The sequence below is a fragment of the Balaenoptera acutorostrata genome, chromosome 2 (genome assembly GCF_949987535.1).
Source record: "Balaenoptera acutorostrata chromosome 2, mBalAcu1.1, whole genome shotgun sequence".
Lineage (NCBI taxonomy): Eukaryota > Metazoa > Chordata > Mammalia > Artiodactyla > Balaenopteridae > Balaenoptera > Balaenoptera acutorostrata.
The window spans coordinates 71,065,706-71,082,457 of NC_080065.1; the positions used below are offsets into that span (position 1 = coordinate 71,065,706).

General features: G+C 34.3%; 1 pseudogene; it reads right to left on the reverse strand.

Moving 5' to 3' along the window:
* Positions 1 to 608: 608 nt before the first annotated feature.
* LOC102999058 (chromobox protein homolog 1-like) lies at positions 609 to 15,917 on the reverse strand (annotated as a pseudogene).
* Between the last annotated feature and the right edge of the window lie 835 nt (positions 15,918 to 16,752).

Genomic DNA, 16,752 nt, shown 5'->3' on the forward strand with positions numbered 1-16,752 from the left:
TTAAACAGTCTCTCACAGTCCTCATTTAGGTTGCCAATGACATTCTTTGAAAGGATAAAATATTCTGGACACAGAACCAAATCATCATTAGTTGTTCTTTCCTTTGTTTCACCATTTTTGCCATCAGGCCCCAAATTTTAACAAAACTGATCCTAACCCATCTCCCTTCTTTCCCACCCCAAATAATACACCAGTAATAGCCAAACACTACATACATGCTACGCTGTAAAAATGCAGAGTTAACACTATTGGGAAGAAGGCTGTGGGTTGTGGAGATGCTCTTTGAAGATCTACAGTATCTTTTGCTCTCCCACATCCCATTCTGCAAGTTTTGTCCTTCATAGAAGGCCCTTTACTTTTCTCAGCAAAGTTCAGAATGGGTTGCCTTGAAACACTGACCCTCCTTCCCCTCCACTAGGATGGGTGTGCAAACTATACAGCAAGGAACAGCTTTAAAGCACTTGGGCTGCTGCAGGGCACAGAAACTATACTGGCTCTTCAACGGACATCTTTTCAAGCCACCTTTATGGTGTCAAGACAAGTAGAACTCCTTCTTTCCCCACTTGAAACCCACAGTCAGATGTGACAGAGGTTGGTGCTCAGGGGAGTTAATTCTTGTCATCTTTTTTGTCATCATCCTCTGAGGAGTAGGAATGCCACATCAGCCTTTCCTCATAGAAGGTTATGACAACCTGTGGGCACTTGACATTGGCTTCCTTGGCAGGGACCAGGTCAGCCTCATCAGAGTTTTTCCATTTCATCAGGAACACAAGTTCTCCACTGGAGTCTGTAGCTCCAATAATCCGCTCCGGTTCCAAACCCTGGGCAAAGCCTAGTGGCTTTTCTAACTCTTCTTTCTTCTTCTTTGGTTTGCTCTCCTCCCCCTTATCTTCCAAATCAGGATCAGCTTTGCGCTTGCCTCCCTCTGATTTATGTCTCGTGTGTTGTTTTCTGTGACTGCAGGAATTCAGCAATGAGGTAGGGGTAATCCAGGTTTTCTTCTGGTTCCCACGTGCTGTCTTCATCTGAGGACCCCTTCCACTTTAGAAGGTACTCCACTTTGCCCTTCACCACTCGACGGTCGAGAACTTTTTCCACCACATATTCTTCTTCTAGCACCTCTTCCACTTCTTGTTTTGTTTTTTCCCCATAGTGCCCGCCAGCTTTCTGGTATAAAGGGTGACGCGGCTCAGAGCAGCGCCCACGAGCCCGAGAAGAATCGGTGTCGCGCTACTGGCGGGTCTTGTCGGGCCTGCCCGGGGGAGTGGCGACCAGGAAAGCAACACGCCGGCTGACCGCGGTTGAGCCCCTCACTGCAGTGGCGAACCGCAGGCCCCGGCCAACGGCCCTCCCCCATTGTTTCATTTTTTTTTGTTAGGTTTTTAGATATTTATCATTAGAGATTGTTTAATTATTATAGATGTGGATTTATAAAAGCTTTAGTTCCTTTTGTTCTTTAGGTAAATTTTTTCAAATCAATTTCAATATCAAAAAATAGAAATATGATTTTCCTTCATACATACTGCCAGACTATTCTCAAAAATAGCTACAAATATTTACATTACCTCCTGTGCTTAAATGTGCTGGCTTCATCACAATCTCATAAACATTGTATACTACATAATTTTTAATATATTATTTTAAAGAAGAGCTATATTCTAAGCCTGCTTTGTTTTAATTTCCTTGATTATTACTGCATATTAAATTACATTATATGTTTATGGTATGTTTTGTCAGGTCACACCTATGCAAATACACCTATGTCATTATAGATGTTAACTTTCTCATATTTGAGGTTAAAATATTTGATGACAGTTGTTTCTTTTAATTTTCTTCTTTTTCATTTTGCAAAAAATGAAAGTTTTTATTTGTAGCTGCCAATATTTTTTGTGTAGTTCATTTAATTGCATCAAGTTAGAATATTATCAAGTGTTTAATCCTTCACCAGTATGACAATTATTCTATTATTTTTTATGGTTAATTTATTAGTCCACTTGGACTTGCTTGTGACTTGTTATATTTTATAACCATTCAATTCATGATCCAATTTATCATGTATATTTATACCTTTCCAGATTGAGGTACCTCATGGGAAACCATGCAAAATTTTCCTCCCCCTAATTGTGGACATTTGATACTCTTTCTATTTATTGTATTATATTATACTATTTATTCTTGCTTGCTTTCTTTGCATTTACTTAATTTTACTGGCTTCAAATCAACACACTTAGTATGGTTCAAACATCCTCTCCTTGTTCTGCTTAAAACTGATCCTGGTTCTGCTTATTTGTACAAACTCAAAAATTTGGGGGCCTAATCAAATGGGCAAAGAGCCTAAAGAAATGGAATATGATGTTTACTTTCTCTTCCTTTATTGCTTTCATGGGAGGTTTGTGAATTCATGAGTCCTTTGAGTGTTGGCAGCTGACAGAGGCCTGTGTTCTTGTGGCTCAGTAAGGTAAAGGATGGCTAACAAGGTGGAAAATGGCTGGAAGAAGAGAGCGGGATAAACTCACATTTGAATGAGAAACCAGAATACCCATATAATGATTTAGACAGCTTTAAGGAAAATGATTTTCAACTATTTTAAAATGACCCCAGAGCTTGAGAAATTGGACATTGTTCAAATTAACAATGTTTACTCTTTGAATGACAATTATGAAAATGAAAAGGCAAGCCACAGAACTGGAGAAAATATTTGAAATGCTAAATCTGACAAAGGACTTGCTTCTAGAATATAGAAAGTCTTGTAGCTCAACAGTAAGAAAACAATCAACCGCATTTGAAAATGGGCAAAATATTTAACAGATACTTCACAAAAGAATATATAAATATTCTTATATATATATATAGTTGTCCAATAAGCACCTGATAAAATGTTAGATATCACTAGATATCAGAGAAATGCAGATTAAAAGCACAATGAGATAACATTACACACCCATGATAATGGACAAAAGTGAAGAGTCTGACAGTACAAAGTGTTGATGAGGATTTGGAGCAACTGGAAATCTCATACCCTGTTGAGGACAATGTAAAATAGTATAATAATTTAAAAAGTTTACTTAGCAGCACCTTAAAATCTTAAAAATATACCTGGGCTTCCCTGGTGGCGCAGTGGTTGAGAATCTGCCTGCTAATGCAGGGGACACGGGTTCGAGCCCTGGTCTGGGAAGATCCCACATGCCATGGAGCAGCTGGGCCCGTGAGCCACAACTACTGAGCCTGCGCGTCTGGAGCCTGTGCCCCGCAACGGGAGGGGCCGCGATAGTGAGAGGCCCGCGCACCGCGATGAAGAGTGGCCCCCACTTGCCGTAACTAGAGAAAGCCCTCGCACGAACTGAAGACCCAACACAGCCAAAAATAAAGAAATAAATAAATAAAGTAGCTATAAAATTAAAAAAAAAAAAATATACCTAACTTTAGCCATTCACTTAAGTATTTACCAAAGATAATAAAAACTTCTGTTAATGCAAAGATGGGTTCATGAATGAACATAGCTGCTATAAACAAAATAGCTCAAAGTTAGAAACAAATCAAATATCCATTAATGAAAAACTTACTTGCAATTTATTGTATCTCAGTAAAGTTGATTTAAAAATGTCCTAGAACACATTCTAATTTGTTCTGAATTAAAGTGACGTGAGAGCCAAGCTTAACTCATATCCCAGCAAAAATGAAAAAGAAGGTGAACAGTTTTTTTTCCTCTGAGTTTCTCCTTTTAAAATATTTTATAATACAATGCCAAAGGTACATGTATAATAGTCTTCCTGCCTATATTCAGACCATATACATGACGAAATAAGTAAAAACTTGTCTAAATGCATTTGAGTCTTTGTTTGCCTGATTCAGTACCTGGACTCAGTTTAATCATATCCCAACATGTGGCTACGCAAGAAGCTCTAAAAACTCAATTCACATGTGAGATCATAACCGTGCCCAAGCTACAAAGAGCTGAAATGACTGAAATGTCAATGTACCTACATCTGCATAACTTGTTTTCATGCACAGTGAGATTCCTATTAAATCCTTCTTCTAAAAGAAGTTAGATTTTGGCACAACAATTCCCTGCTGCTTTTTCATATGGCTCACTTTCCTTTACCATTATATTTGAAACTGCATCATTACGATTGCAGAACATGAACTTATGATATGTGATGATACTTTGAGGTAGAAGCAACGCAAATGAGAGTTGAAAGCCATAATACTTCCTTATCCTTATCTTCTGTTTGGGGGCTGAATATATTCTTTCTCTTTTCCCATCCATTTGAATGTGGCTATAAAAGACCTCTGTGTTTTGGGCTTGGATCTTTATTTTTTCTATTATAATTGGAAATACTATATTTTCATTTCTATTTCATTTCTAAGGCTTCTTCTGCTGTAAAAATTCAGAGTTAAATCTTAGGTTGTATACAGAATTTTTTCACAGACAACAGAATGAAATAATGTAAGTATTTTACATGACAAATAGCAATTTCCTCACAGCTTCCTTGAGAGGACTGTGAATTTCTATAAAGGGAGAAATACTAGAGAAAATTTCAATAAAGGCCATATCAGAAAATAAAATTGATATCTATAATAAATCACCTTTAGTACTCTAGCACCAAACAATGTCTTGACTAAAGCCAGAAGGAATATTACCAGAGTGCTCCAGTGTATAATAATTTTGGTATTTTTCCTCTATATATAGCACTAAAATCCTACTAGTATTTGAAGTTGTACTCTATAGATTTCCTTTTGTAAAAGATAATGTGGTCTGAGATTTTAAAAAGTCAAATAAGAAAGATTTTATTTTCTTTGCACTGACTAAAATGAAACAAAAAAGAATAATAAACTTATTAGCTATTTGATTGGCATGAAAACAACTTCCATAACAGAATTATTTTAAGTCTTCATGTATCAAATTAGTCGAAGCACAACTTTCTCAATGTATAGCTTTTAGAATAGCTAACATATATTAAGTGCTTACCATAGAAACATACTTTTAGTTAGCAATTACTACTTGGCATTTTTATAATCTAATAAGGAATAAATCTGTTTTTATAAACTAAAAGAATTAAACTTGAACATCTGTGAAGGACATGTAGACTGGATTGTTATCAATTATAATATAATCTAAATCAATCCTGAATCAGATAACTCCACATTGCTATTACCAATATCATTTATAGATGTAGAAATTGAAGCTTAAAGACAGTAATTAACTTGGACAAGATCACAGAGTACTTAAGTGGCAGACTAGAATTGAAATTCTGGCCTATCTGACCCCAGGACTCAGGGCCTTTGGTTGCTAATTTTATATCCAAAGCTTAATTTGTCTCTGGAAATTATATCTATGCTCACAAAGGTATTAATTTTGTTCTTCATCTTTACCAATGTGTGTTTCATCTTTCAGGTCATGGACTACCTTTGTTATTTAAACAACATAACAATAACAATGATATACCCACATCATTGTTTATTAGAATCTGTGCTGAATGTTTTAAAGAAATTATTTTATTCTGTACTGAAAGCTACCTTACTAGTTTCATTTTTTTAAAAAAGATAACCAAGATTTAGAGAGGTGGAAGTCCCAGAACAATGTTACACAAGAAGAATGGTTAGAGCTGGGATACAAATCAAGTTCATGTTATGCAAAGTTCAAACAGGCTTTCAACGACTAAGGCTTCATTGCCTCAGAGAGTGACCCACTGAAATGGTTTTTCCCAACTTCTCCTTCTCGGTTGCTCAGATGAGACTTCCTTTTCAGTCTAATGATACATGTTCTTATTTCTGCAACAACAGTATATCCAAATACATATCTGAAATTTTGTTAATGAGAGGCTGTATAACATAGCTGTAAAGAGTATGGGTCAGGTCAGGAGCAGACAGACCTGGGGTGAATCCCATCTCCCACACTAGCAAATTAATTCACTAGAGGTAGTACAATTGGCTTGTCTAGTTTCCACCATGATTCCCTATTTCCTTCCACCCCGCATTTACTTATTTCCCATATGTATTTCTCTTACTTTCTTCCAAGGACAACAACTTCTAGACCTTTAGACACTTGACCTTGGAGCTAATAAAATATTCATTGATTATATTAATTCTAATTTACCTATAATATTGGGTATCATTTACAGAGTACTTGCAATTTGCCAGGCTCTGTACTGAGGGCATGTTCTTCAATGTTTGGTATTATCCTACCAAACACTTTAACAGGCAGGTACAATTATCGTTCTCATTTTTTAGATGAGGAAACTCAGGCCTCAATACATTAGTTTTTCCAAGGTCTCACAGCTTCTATGTGGTGGCGTCTATATTTAACTTGAGATCCTCTGAGTCTTCATTTTTAATGATTACAAACTACACAATGCTCAATGTTCTCATTTATATGTTATGTTCTACAAAAGCTTGGATCTACAGTCTGAGATAGTTCTATTTATTTTTAGATTCTATACTTAAGGTTTTATCATTCAAATATTCTGGCAGTGCAGCTAATGAGAGAACAGAGCTCTGTTTGAACATTTAGGATGATACAGAGAAGGCCATTTTACTTAGGAGAAGGGTTGGAATTCTTCCAGGTATTTATCACCTTTTCCTGACCTACAGAAGAAAAGTGACTAATTCAGTTACCTACATTTTTTACCCTTGTCTGATTTGCTTGCTGTAATTTAGAGCTGGTCCATTCTGATAGCAAGACAGGCCACAGCAAAATCGATTTTCAAATAGTATTCTCCTGTTTGGCTAATATTGTAACTATTTGATTCAATGAAAAAATTAAGTACATAATGTTCTTGGAGGTTGAAAATATAATTAATATACATATGGCTAAACAAAAATTATTAAGTACACCCTAATGTATTTTCTTCATTTGTCACTTGACATTTACAAGGGTCAGATAAGTGCACTGATGTTGCCATTTCCATGTTTTCCTCCAATATTACATGTAGATTTCAGAAACTGAATTCATAATATTTATAAGACAGCTCTAACAGACATTAAAGAAGAAATCCTTTAAGAAATCTCTTTTCAGGAGAGTTAGTAACTATTTTATCTTATTTAAATGTAAGTTACATGTCTGAAAGCACCACCAATATGAAGCAAATTTAACTTCATTGACATTACAGGTCACCTACAGACATTCAGTTTTGTGTGTAAAAGCTAAAGATGAGATAATTCATTCAAAGGTGTATGTTTGGAAAAGGGCCCAAGTGAGATGCCTATAAATTAAACATTTGGCAAAATTCCTTAGATAAATGGAAAATGTCATTTTGGAAGTTTGGTTTGGTGGATTTTAACAGCTGCACTATAAACTGTAATTGCAATTTAAACAACTTCTGATGCCACTCTAGAATGATCTTAACCTGTTTAACCTGGCACCCCTCAGTGCTTGCAAGTAAGACACAGATATAATTTTATGAACTGCTGGAGAAATTTCCCCAATTATTACTTGACTCCACAGTCATTGTTACATGTAACTTACTCAAAAGTTAACTATGATCCATGGGTCTGTGGAAAAAAAAAAACAACTTAATACTTGAATGTATGAGTCTAAATTCCAAATGTACTTATAGAAGAAAAAGCAAACAAATATATTTGATCACTAAAAAGTTAATCTTTTCAGACTAATATTCTATGCTTATTTTTTAGAAACTCTGAAGGCAGCATGTATTTTCAGGATCAATTTTGTCTACATGAAAATAGTATGTATTTCAGTAGCATTATATGAGTTATAACTTTTGGAAAAATAAAGTTTGCAATAATTATATTTCTTTTTCATTAGGAAATTGAAAAGCATTCTTTTGGAAAGAATACAGTAAATCTCATTCAAAAGTGTGAAAGCCAAAATAAACATAAACAATGCATGCCAATTTTTAAACTATACTATAAATAACGTTTCAAATGTGTCAAAAAATCATAGACATAGAAATTTTAAAACACATATTGGATTACTCAGTGGCATAGGAAAATATAAAAGTAGTAGGCCCTTATGCCCTTATTTGGCAGTTTGGGTAATCTCAATATTTTTAACTATCTTAATAACTTAAATTATACTATTATGGTCTCTTTTCTTCTGTTAACTTTACTTGAGGTTATATTTTTCCTTAAAAAAAAAAACTTGGCCATATATAGATAGCAGAGTGTTTATCTTTTGAAAAATTATTTTTTTTCAAAAGAAAAATACTTTGGTCACATTTTCCACATTGAATTTTATGCTAGTTTGAGGTATGCGCCATCTGAATTACAATAGATAATTAGTGTGGAATACTGAGCTAAAACTGTTTGGAAAAAATACAAATATAATGAATACCAAAGAAATTCAGTAAATTTTTTTCTGTCATAAAGAAATATATAACAACAAATAAATTCATTATTTAATAGATGTTTTTTGAGCCAAATATTAACACCCAATATAAAGTTGTCTTGTTCAATAATGAATTTACATTTCTAAGTGGATGATACATATAATAAATTATCTTCAACAAAATAGTTTTCCTTTCTTATTTAAAATTTCTAATGTTTAAAATTAAAGTGTCATGCATATTTTCTTCAATCTTCATTTATACTTATAATGTTTTCCTTAGATTAGTAAAGACTAATGAGTGAAATTTTAGAAAAGACACTGAAAATCTTTACTGTATTGTTATATACCTTCAATAGTTACTTAGTAAGAGCACTTAAAAACATTTATATGCTTTGTTACAAAAATGCCAAAATGGGACATGTTTCATAATAATAATGACTTTCATTTTACCATGATTGTCTACATTATCCTTTTCATTATTTATTTTAAAAATAAAATTTAAAAGTCTAACATTTGCATTAAACTTTAGTGTTTTAAGTGTTTCCACAAAAGTTATTACTTTACATTATTATAATACTTTCACTAGTAATTCTTATCTTGGTTTAACAGATGGGGAAATTGAGTCTCAAAAATTTCAAATATTAGTAAAAATGATCTGGAACTAAAATCTTGACCATCCAACTTCAATTCCTTGATCTCTTTTATTATTCCACTGAAGGGTGGCAGAATATGTCACCCCAAAATACGTCACTCTGGCATGAAGATTATTTTGATTTAAAGGCACTTGAAAAGCAGCAGGTGCAAGAAAAGCACTCTGACCCCCCTTTTTCTTCTTGAAAGCAGGAGATAAAACTCCCATGTGAAATATGTCCTCCCTGTACCAGAAGGAAAGAAACATTCGTATTACCAGAGACAGAGAGTCCAGGCTGAGAGAATTCTGTACAGACATTATTAAAATGACTTTTGTCTTCCTTTCTTCTCTACATATATTTTACTTTTCCACAATTGCTTCTCTTTGTTCAGTTTCATATATAGCACTTAGGTTTTGCCAATCATTTGGGAGACTCCCAGGCCACATAAAACTTATAAGAAATAAAACTGAATGCTTTTCTTTTGCTAATCTGTCTTTTGTTACAGATCCCCAGCTGAGACCTAAGATTGGTAGAAGAAAGATTTTTTCCTCCCCTACACAACTCAAGACATCTTTTTAAAAGATGCTTACTCAATTGATTATTCTCCCTGATTAGGTCTCTTTAGAAGGCCAATGAAACCATAAACAGAGTATAAATTGAATTAGTTCTGTGTATGGAAGAGGGATTTGGATAATTAAAGTTAATAAATTATGACAGGCAAAAATAAACACAAGCACATACAATTTCACTAGTGCCACTAAGGACCATATTAGCTATCTGACAAAAGTCACATATGCATATTACATATGTAAATGGGTAAAATGACAGCACAATATATATGAATCATGCCACTTAAATCTTAAGTCCCATGAATGCAATTATTCCTTAAAGGGAGAAATAACTTTAGTTTAGGAAAGCAGGAAAAAATGACTTACAGAAAGATAGAGAAAGAAACCCAAATATTCTTCACAACTCAAAGCTCTCAGCTTGTGTAGGGACTTAAGTTTAAGCCTGGTACTGACGCTCTGGTGCACTCTGAAGGGATGAGCCAAACCCTTAGAGACGTTACATTTTTGACATTTCATTAGCCACAGAGCTTTCCTTTTTTTTTCAGTAGAGCCAAGTAAGCGTTACAGATCCCATGACTCTTTTCAAAGTGAGTCAGAGGTGGCACAGGTGCCTTAGTCAAATAATCCCCTTGCCAATAACATAACTTCTAATTAGATGTGGCATAACAATTTCTTATGGAATATAGAAAAGACTGAACCACATATTTTCCCCCAGAATTAGATGAAAATTAAAAGTTTTTGAGGTTTATTTCAAGACAAGTGATTACCTTTATTCAGCCCCTTTGTGCCACTTATCTTTGCCTACTGCAGCTCCATCGGAGGCTTACCTGGTGATGCCATGGAATGTTCCCGTAACTCTTAAGGTTCTACGACCTTTTCGATACTCAGTGAGATCTTGTGTTGAGTTCACTCAGAACTCCAGAGAATATAAAATTAATTTTTTTTAGATACTTATCAGTGAGTGTGCCAAACAGGGCCCTTAGAGACTAAGAGCCTGCCTGGACCACTTCCAGTTATTAATGCTCCCTGGTAATTTGAAAGAAAATGAAGCGTGAAAACAAAGTTACAAAAATTTTAATATTTTATATTTAACTAACATGTAGTTAAACATAAACATACAAAATACAATGACTTAAATGTAATCACCTTACATTTGAGGTTCTTCTTGGATATGAGACTTAGGCCAAATGGACTTTCTGGTCTCTCAATAAATTAGCCTTGATATGAAACTCCTAAAATACTCAAGGGTATGGAAAAACACAAAGTGTAGCTTCCATAAATGAGTATTTTTTTAAAAGAACGCTCATTTAAATTCAGGTAGTACAGTGTGAAACTAACAGCAGAAACTCTGCAGTCAGAGTGACAAACGTGACTATTGGCTCTGCTACTTACTAGCTGTGTGAACTTGTGTTTTGTTTCCTCTCTTGTATAATGGAAATAATATTACTTATTTCATAGGGTTAATGATTTAATATTCACAAAGTGCCTAGGAGAATTCCTTGGCATATATATTTGTTGCTGCTGTTAAATAAATAAAACAAAAAAGGTAGCATTGTATATTATGTTCGTCAGTGTCTATAGTAAACACTCCCAAAGTTTCAGTGGCTCAAGTTAATGTGATTTATTTATCACAGTCCCATGTGAGTTTGGAGGCTTTACTGAAAAATCCTATTCTGTAGTTAAACAGGGACCCAGGCTACTTAATTTTGTGGGTCTCTCATCCTTACATAAGTCCCAGGTATCTTCTGCATCTACTGGCCAACAGATAAATGAAAAGAGTGTGTAGAGGCTCGCTTAGGATGTTTTATGAGAGGTGCATAATTTTACCCACGTTCCACCAGCCAGTCCTGAATGACATGGCCCTGACCAAGAAGAACAAAGGCTGCAAACTGTAGTCTTTCTGTATACCCAGGACAAGGAAACAGGGTTGATTTGCATCTGATGAACCAGGAACATACATGATAACTGTCACATTAAGATTTTATCTACCTTAAAAGAGCTTGAAAAAACAGCACAATGGTACTTAACATTCATAAGGAATCTCAGTTGAATTGGTGGCTTCCGCATTCTTTTTTTTCCAATAAAGATGTGGAAGTCAGTCATATAAAGATGGATAAGTAAGAGTGGCAATTATTTATCTTTTAAATCCACTGGAAATTATTGTTAGGTTGACCATGTAAAGTGAACTATATCTAGTGTATTTTTGAAATCTGTTTTTCCTTTGGACAGACCTAGTTCCTTCCCTTTCCCCTGTTTGTTTTATGACCCTAAAAACCAATTTCCTCTAAAGGTCATTTTACCTCTAAGTATTTCTTAAATCCATCTACTTCTTTCCACCTATTTGGCATAACTTGAGATCAAATTATCATTTTTCTTGCCTGGACCATTGCATTGACTTCTGAACTGATCACCTTACATCTACCTTTGTCTGCTTCCAATTTATTTACTGCAGCCATTTGATTTTTATCTCCTAAATCTTTTTACAATCGGGCCATTTCTTTAAGTCAGCTCCACAAAAGCTAATCTAACTGACTCACGTTTCCTTCGGTGTCGTTCTCTTACCTGCTCTCCACCATACAAATCATCCTTCATTTCCAGGACATGCATGCTGAAATGCTTCCTGTCCTAGGGCTTTAGCAAATGCTGTTCCTTATGTCCAAAGGTTCTTCTCCATACATCTTTAGGTAATTCCTACCATGTGTCAGATCTGAGAGATTGCTTCTTCAAAGATGCAGTGACCTGCACAACTACATGTTATTTTGTTTATTTTCTCATGGCACCTTTAATTCTTGTTCATAGAACTTTCTTATAATTGTAATTAAATAATAAGTGGTGCACTTAGATATATAATATCTGTCTCCTTTACTAAAATGTTGCCTATAAGATTGTGTTGATCAGAACACCATCTCTAGCACCTGACAATATGCATTACAAAGAGCAGACACTTAATTTTTGTTGAACAAATGTGGCTCATTTTAATTCTGCATCACCAAATAATTTCATTCATTATCAATTTATGTTTGATGTCTTACAATATACCAAGGACTGTGCTGCATACTATAGATTCAAATTTAACTGAACGGTCCTATGGTCTTTGAGTTGCTGATAATGCAGTGGTGGGGCCAAAAAAGTAAATGAAAGATAAAAAAATGTAACAAGAAGTATTTGGATACAAATTTCATGAGGAGACAAATGAACATATATAATTTTCTTCTTTAATGAGGAGATTTTCAGGAAAAGGTAATATTTTGGCATTCTGTCCTTTGTCACCTCAAATCTTGGTATCTACCAAATTGGGGAGGGCAAGTATATGCACAAAGCCCTGTGAACTTAACTTCCAAAGGCATTACTGATTGATGAAAGGAGTCTCCTTTCTCTGAGCAAAGAAGAGTTCTATCTTGATGAAGACTTCACTGATTGCAAGGAAAAGAAACAAACTCAAACTGAGTGAGAAATTCATTGTAGAGGTATCATGGACAGAACAATTATTCAGGAAGGTAATAAATATAATGGTAAAAAATTTTGACCCCATGCTTTACTCATACATTGAACTAAGTGTCATGCAAATATCATTTCAAATCAACTAGGCTTCCATAAAGGTGACAACCAAAAATTCTCAAGAAAGACAATTCTGAGCTATAATTTATCCTATTTGTCTTCATGAACTGCTCTATCTTATTGCTTTTATATCTAATCTTTTAATTGTAAAACCTCTCATCCAATGATTTTCTTCATTATTTGATATTCCAAATTTACCAGAACTGACTCTTCATTGTGAATTCTGTCTCAAGAATCTTACATTCCCAGTTTTATATACTAAACAAGATAGAAAAGTTTTAATTATTGCATTTTGTTTTTGCATAAGGATTACTGTTGATGGTTCCAGAGTCTACATTCATATTTTATTTATTCATTCTATTAATTTTATGTATTCATTTTATTTACTCTCTCATTTATTTATTCTTTACATAGTACCCCCTATGTACGAGGCATTGATTTACTGGAGATACAACAGAGAAAAATACTGTTTAATATCTGTGACCCAGATAACTCTGCCATTGCCAGTACTATTCAAAATATCCCCTAATTGAAAATATGAAGAGAAAACTTAGAATCACCAATGATTTAAAGTGAAAAACAAGTAAAACAGCATGATATATGGGAACCAAACATTTGAAACAGAAGAACTTACCAACAAATAATATACTAAATGAAGGAAAGACCAAATCACTCAAGTGAATAAAATAAGTATCTTGGAAGTTACTTTGAGAGGATAATACATCCATTAAAAAACATAAGATGCCCTCCACTTTTGGTACTATAGGAAATCAGATAAGCTGAAAACACTCTAGCTACAACACCGTAAGACATTCTCCATAAAATATTAAAAACATGCTGATATTGTATAGCTGAGCTGTCAGGGCAGTAAGGAAAGTTCCTAGGTTTTCTCCAAAAGGGAGAAAACAAAAAGTCAGAGTGGTTAAGCATGTGCTGAAGCTTTGATAGTGGTGGTGGCAGAAGTGACAATATGCGGGAAGGTTGGGAGAGGTTGCTAATCTCTTTAAACAAAGGGACTTTTTACCTTTAAATTTTTATTTTGACATAATTTCAGAATCACAGAAAAGTTGTGAGAATAGTACATATAATTCCCAAACACCCTTCTTTGAGATTCTCAAATTGTTGAAATTTACTTACCTATAATTTTCATTTCTTCAACAGTTCTTTCTCTTTTTCTGCACCCATTTTAGATGTGTGATTTGAGGATTATTTACTGAAATTAATTGAAAAATGAACAAATTGTAAACTAACAAAAATCTAGTAAAACACAACTAAGAAAAGACGAAGAAAGAATTAGGAAATACCCTAAGTTCCAATCTGTATATTATGTATATACAATCCTCAATTCATTTATCTCAAATTTCCTCCTGAAAAGACATATATTTTGAATGAAGAGATTGTCACTTTGGAACCAAGTAGCCAAGGCTTTAAACACCTGGATATCTGATAACACAGAGCATTACTCCATCTCAGAATTATGGGAAGCAATTTCATGAAATATTAGTTTTATATATGTCTGTGATTGTTAAACAGCATTAAATGTTTCACATTGTGCATACCTACAGAGCCATTTCTAATATCTTTGGGGTAAATTAAGAGTGTAATACAATCACTAATGTAATATTAAGAAAGAAATATGATCTCCACTTAATTATTAACCTAGGAAAAAATGATTGAATATACAAGGTAAGAAATCCCTGCTCAAATTTTACATTTGATTTAATTTGCATCAATGCTTCCACTAGTTTAAACACATTTATCAGGTTATAAACATCTCTTGGGACCTACCCTATGGAACAATATGTCTTCTGAAATTGTTCTCTATGATTAATTGCTTCTTATACAGAATTCATGATGACATAATTCCCTTAAAAAATGTCTCTATAAACATAAAGATTAGTTTAGCAAGAATAGCTATTTGCTTATCTTCACTCATCTGCATATGAATATATTTTTCGTTTTCATCTATTGTTTACATATACCTGAAAATTTATTACAGTTTTATTGATTCACTTGTTACCTACAAACTAAGTTACCTAGAGGATTCTAGCCACCATTTTATGCTACTTTATATTCATAATTTATTTGACTCTCTCTAGGTGATGAGTCCAAAAATAATTGAAAACATGTTTCTAATACTGTTCTACTTAAATCCAAAACAGTAAAGTAGAAGTTTAGAATTATAGTTCTAAGAGCAATGTTTCTGTGTTTGGTGTTCTGGAGCTGGGTCTATGCTGGTAATGCTAACAGAAGAGTGCAGTTAATTATTCAAGTGGTTTCCAAAACTGAGTATGTGTTATATTATGCAAGTAAATTTCAGTAACACTTGCATTCATTAGAAAAACATTAAAAATATTCATTCAATTCATTTTACCTAGAAATACACTATCTGAATTTCAACATCATACTAATATTGCAGTTAGGCCTGTAAATTCTTCAAATACATAGCTGCAATTTTCTGAGACTAAATTCTATCTGAAGAGCAGACACCAATTTTTTTTTTTTTTTTGGCTATATAGTACACAATAACTGCAGATATCCTTCAGTGATACAGAATATCCTAGCTTGAATAAAACATTTTAAATGCTCTATCAGAAGATATTTATGTCAAAAGTATATATTTTAAGTATAAAGCAATTTCCAGAAAGCCCCTTTTATCAGTTGCCTATGGCTGCTATAACAAATTACCACAAATGGCGGCTTAAAACAAGGGGAATTTGTTATGTCACCATTCTGAAGTCGAAAGTCAGTATCACTGGGCCAAAATCAAGGTGTCAGTAGGGCTGCACTACTGGAAGCTTTAGGGGAGAATCCCTCCCTTACCTCATCTAGCTTCCGGTGGCTACCACATTCCTTGGCTTGTGGTCCCATCTCTCAAATTTCAGCCTCTGTTGTCACATTGCCTTCTCTTCCATCTGTCAAATCTTTCTCTGCCTCCCTCTTATAAAGAGACATGTGATTGTATTTAAGGTCTACTAGGCTAATCCAGGATAATCTCCCCATCTGAAGATACTTAATTTATCACATCTGCAAAGTGTCTATTTGTCAGTAAAAGTAAGGGTCACAGGTTTCAGGCATTAGGATATAGCTATCTTTGGGGGGCCATTATTCAGCCTACCACATCCCTTTATAGCAACCTGCATATTTTCGAAGTCTAATTCCTCATACATATATGGTGATTAAAGTACTTATTTAACTCAAAGCTTCTTAGTGAATTTTGAGTCATAACGTAATTTCCCAGGATCTAGAGCTATGCTAGGTGATACTCTTCTAGGAGTTTAAGCTACAGTGCATAACTCTTCTTCAGGTATCTTTGTGTCTGAGAATGGTTTCTTCTAGCATCTCTGTCTGAGAACAGTACCATCTATTCTCCTAAACCAGACACCTAAGACATATTCCTCTCCTTCACTGCCCTCTCCTGTGCCCCTACACCAAATTCCAATCCACCATTTGTCCTGGATGACCTTGACTCTAAATCTCTTTCAGATTTTCCCATTTTTCTGTCTTTCTACTTTTGCTACTCTGGCTCATTTGATCACTAACACTTGCCTGAGGTTTGGCAATAGCTTCTTTATTGATCTCAATGTACTATCTATTGTCCTCAATCCACTCTCAACCCTGCAGTTAGAATTACCTTTTCAAAGTACAAAGATGATTTTGCATGAAAAATAAATCCATCCTCTGATTTTGGGATGAAGGTCAAAAT